The sequence below is a fragment of the Chiloscyllium plagiosum genome, chromosome 13 (genome assembly GCF_004010195.1).
Source record: "Chiloscyllium plagiosum isolate BGI_BamShark_2017 chromosome 13, ASM401019v2, whole genome shotgun sequence".
Lineage (NCBI taxonomy): Eukaryota > Metazoa > Chordata > Chondrichthyes > Orectolobiformes > Hemiscylliidae > Chiloscyllium > Chiloscyllium plagiosum.
In genome coordinates, this window is record NC_057722.1 from 6,401,538 (window position 1) to 6,406,833 (window position 5,296).

Genomic DNA, 5,296 nt, shown 5'->3' on the forward strand with positions numbered 1-5,296 from the left:
GTGTTAAAACAGTCTAATCACAAGGTCAAAGTGGTGTCAGCTTTCTGTGACTATTTATTGCCAAACTCAACACAGCACATCCAGATTGAATCAACAAATCTATTTCCTTTAACAAAAGCAACGAGAGAACGTAAGACTACCTTAAAAAAGGCATCACAGTATTCCACTAGAATTTGGGCTATTGCTATAATGCTGTACTATATTCACTTTTTATCTTTAATCAGCTGGTTTCATATTATTAAACCTTCTTAAGTGGACATTGTTGACCTTAAAATGACTGTGTCACTGGGGTGGCATACTGGAAATCAAGCCCTGTTATTCTCAGCCTATGTCACAAAAAGTTAAAGATTTTATCAAGGTCTGCAAAATTCTCCAATTTACCTGTCTTTTTAGATAAGGTTAACAGGCCAACATTTGTACTTGACAAGAACTACTATTCGTTATAAATAAATAGACTCTAGCTACAGATAATCAACTATGAACTGCTGACATATAACTCTACTGGTTAATACTTTAATTCCCCTTCTCAAACTCTCTTTACACACATATACTGACAGGCAGACAGACTCAAAACATTGGTGTTACAGATAGAGGGAGAAACTGGGCCAACAGTTCAGCAATCCATTGGTTCCACTAAGGTCATCCATTTTGGTTTGCAAGGACATAGAACATAGAACACCGAAAAGTACAGCACAGAACAGGCCCTTTGGCCCACGATGTTGTGCGCCGAGGTTTAATCCTAATGTAAAATATAGTAACTTAACCTACACACCCCTCAACTCACTGCTGTCCATGTGCATGCCCAGCAGTCGCTTAAATGTCCCCAATGACTCTGCTTCCACCACCACTGTTGGCAACGCATTCCATGCATTCACAACTCTCTGCGTAAAGAACCTTAATCTCTCTCCTCCAGGTACTTCCACTTGCTTGCAGGAGGCATGGAGCAACTAATTCACAATTTATAAATCTCTGAAATGAAACCAAAGAACTGCAGATGCTGGAAATCTGAAACAAAAACAGAAATTTCTGGATAAACTCAGCAGGTTCTGGCAGCATCTGTGGAGAGAAAGCAGAGTTAACACTTCAGCAGTTTCTCCAGCAGTTTCTGTTTTTGTTATAAGTCTTGCCCAAATGGTGAGAGAAAATAAATTGGCTTTCTTTAGATTTTTATAGATTTTCTTTACTGCCGAACCTCCTTTTCCAGAGGTCTGAAGGCTTCTGCCTATTTCATTTACCCCCAACTCCTACCCACAAGCTGCTCAGTTACCTCAGAGCCAATCATGTAGTTGTTTAGCAGGCAGAAGACCATTGTCATTAACAACTGCACACTACTCCACAACCCAATCAGCTTCTTGATGCTGATCAAATTCCCCTCCATTCACATACCATGGCTCCAGCTCATCTGCAGTAAAGACCCCACTGCTTGAACTAACAGCACTTACAAAATGAGTGTCAGTAACCTGCTTCCCCAAACATCGGTTTGAAAAAGTCCTTTGCCCATTTCACGATCAAAACTGCAGAAAAATAAAAAGATATGGTCTTTACAATTGCCAGACCTTTTAGCAACTTTGTCTTGCCAAGTCCATGGAAGGCCAAAGTGGATTACAAGAGAATATACTAAAAAAGATCCAGGAACTTTCACCATTGCTGATATCAAGGATTACTCCAAGAATAATTGGAACGCTTTCCTGACAGTGACTCAAAGCTTGCCAGGTACTAGGCAAAACAAACTTCAATAACGCCTTCAGGAGGCTGTGAATTTGCTTTGTTTAGGAACAAAGGATTTTGGCCTATGTGGGAGTGAACCCAACTGCTTGATGGAATGACCATGCTAAAGTATTTGGAACCATAACATTGCAGTTTGAAAGCCAGTCAACTGAAAGGAGCCATCTTTACTGCCAAGTATAGGAAAGGCAGGCCATGTAGCTCCGTCACCAGAAATACCTTCAGCCTAACAGCCAAGCCTTCAGCCCCTTGGTAATCTGTGTCAAACTCCATTCCTGATTTGGAGGTGCTGGTGTTGGACTGCGGTGGACAAAGTTAAAAATGACACAACACCAGGTTGTCAACCACGTGTTGAAGGAGCGTCGCTCCAAAAGCAAGTGCTTCCAAATAAACCTGTTGGACTATAACCTGGTGTTGTGTGATTTTTTCAACTAACTGCCTTCCAGCAGAGAGTTGTACAGGCATAGCCAAAGAGTTTCTACAGGAACATCTCCAGAATCGTGTGAAAGCAGGCCATTCAGCCCATCTAGTCCACACTGACCTTCCGAAGAGCATCCCTCCCAGACCCACCCTTCTACTTTATCCTTGTAGCCCTGCATTGCCCATGGCTAATCCACCTACCCTGCACTTCTTTGGATGTAAGAGGAAACCAGAGCACCCAGACGGCTCCCATGTGGACGTTGGGAGAACATGCAGACCTGATACAGACAGTTGCTCGAGGGTGGAATCAAACCTGGGGTCCCTGGCGCTGTGAAGCAGCAGTGCTAACCCACTGAGCCACTCTGCCTCCCCACTTTGGGGGCAAAAGGACATTTCAGCTACATGTTGGAATATTGTCTTAATTGGGAGCCAAAAACCTGTGAATTACAGCCAGACCAGGCTGCTAGCCATAAACTACAAACTGACTCTTTAACTTAGTATTTGGCCATATTTAATTACCTCTACTTTTAAGATGTAATTGTATGTGTGGAATTTGAGTCCGCTGATGCATTTCAGAACTTAGATTAGCCATTTAATGTTTGTACCCACGCTGATTTCAGAACAATAAGCCTGTTCTCTTGCTTTGTATAAAATCTCAATTAAAAACTGTCTGGCTAATTCCTTACACTTAACACATAACCGTTAGGTAAGCACACTGGAGTAATAAGTTCATCTTTTGTATTATTAAACATTCCTGTGACAATCAAAGAAAGAAGGGAGAAAACAGGAAAACAATTCTGTTCTTTCTACCTGGTCATAATAATATCCAATATAGTCACGTTTTCCAATACACATTATGACAATTCCAGTTACCTTATGTACACTCAACAGTCATACTTCATAAAGCTTAAATTGTTGATTCCCAGTTATGGCTCATGAACTCATAAGTGCCAATTGTTACATGATAGCCCCACGTCGTGAACCAGAGGTTGGTCACATAAGTGACATAACCAGTTTCTTAACATGACAAGTTCACACAATTTAATAATTCGATTTGTCAGTTAGTCTGTAAACCCAGATTACTTAACTCCAATTGCTCATATTTGGTTTGGAACTAACAGCAAATTTACAGAATTTGGACAACATAGCCAAAATGCAGTGGTTACAGCGCTTGCATTATTTATAATGTCAATGACAGGGGCCACAGTTTCCATTCTGTGAAAAGGAAAGTGCTGGAGCCAGATGTGGCATGAAACCACAGAAAATAGCATAAAGTTAAACACACAGATGTCCTGTAAAGATCAGCGTTACTGAAAGTTGGTAAGTCACCTAGTCCGGATGAAATGCATACTCGGTTTCTGATAGAGGTTGAAAATAGCAGAGACATTGATCACAGCTTTTTAATCTTCATTGGATATGGGAGTGGTGCCAGAGGACTGGAGGGTTGCTAATGTCATATCACAATTCATGATAGTGATGATAAATCAAATAATTACAGGACAATCAATTTAACATGGTTATTGGAAGCCATTATCGAAATAAAATAAGTTTTTATTTGTAGGGACAAAGACTATTCAAAGAGAGCCATCATAGATTTTTAAAGGAAAGTCATTTCTGACCAATTTGCTAAAATTCTTTTATGAGGATATAGAGAATGCGGCTTAGTGCTGTTTTAAGAATCTGGGTTGTTTCAATCAAAGGATCTGACTTTGCCCATAGATCACATAAAGTTGTCCCTTTAGATCATGCTGAGAATGCAACCATACATTCATTCAGATAGTCCATATTTCCTGAATCTTTTATGTAATAGTCTATATAATTAGAGATGATGAGTCCAGCATAATATACTCAACTTAAAATGCACAACTGCCTCCTTCCTCTGCTGCCACGTGGATGTTTGGTTGATATGATAATGTAACATATCTCTAACCCTCCATGTGGAGTTTGTGTAGGATAGTGTCATATATCATTTAATACGCATTTAAGACATAGGAAACACTAAAAACATCTGGTTCAAATTCTTTATCATAAGTCAAAGCGACAATAAAACACAACCCTTTGCATGTAGTGTGTAGGCAATGTAGGTAGGCTCATTATTATCAAGGACTCTTTCAGAATATTGCAATTCTTTGGTCTTGGCTACTTACGTTAGTCTCAACAAAACTATTTGGAGGTTTCCAAGGAGGTCCATTGGGTTGTAAACATTTTCTGTTTCATTATGAAAATCAAATGTGAATACCATTTGTCACCACATTTTGTGTGCGTGTGCACACGCACTGTTAATTCAGCCTCTATCGTTTAGTTAAAGGACTCTTTTCTTGTGCATATATTTTATGTCATATCTCTTACAATCCTCATTGTAAAAGACATTATTTATATTGGAGACCATTCAATGATTACTATTCCCTTTTTATCCTCCCTTTCTGGTGATCTAAGACTGTCTGGTACAAATGTTTACCTTCCTAATGTGTTTTAATGGTACCTTAATATTAGGTTCTGTAAGCCCCACTTTAAAAATAGAATTGACTCAATATTGGTACAGACTTTACCTTCAAATATTTAATGCTTTGTCTGAGCTGACATGACACTTATTATTAGATAAGCTGACACCACCTTGAGAATGTTATTCTGGGATTTTCATATTAAAAAACCTAAACCACCATATCCCATTTTAAAAGACGAAAGACATAATCTAAATTTGTTTAAGAACTATAACCTGGTGTTGTGTGAATTTTAACTAAAGTTGTTTAATATATCATTACAACTCCATGTCACTGTAACCCTTTTGCTATAAATTCTGTGTCATATGGTCATGTTCCACAACCACCTGATGAAGAGGCAGTGCCTCGAAAGCTAGTGCTTCCAAATAAACCTGTTGGACTATAACCTGGTGTGATTTTTTTTAAAAATAGATATTTTTATTGAAAATTTAACATGTTTTTACAAACTTACAAAATAATATTGAACAATGGAACAAGTTTGATGGACTTCACAGTCCATCCTAATTTCTGACAGGACATATCAAGAAAAGATCAACATAGTGTCGATATAACATAGTGGGCGGCACGGTGGTTAGCACTGCTGCCTCACAGCGCCAGAGACCCGGGTTCAATTCCCGCCTCAGGCGACTGACTGTGTGGAGTTTGCACGT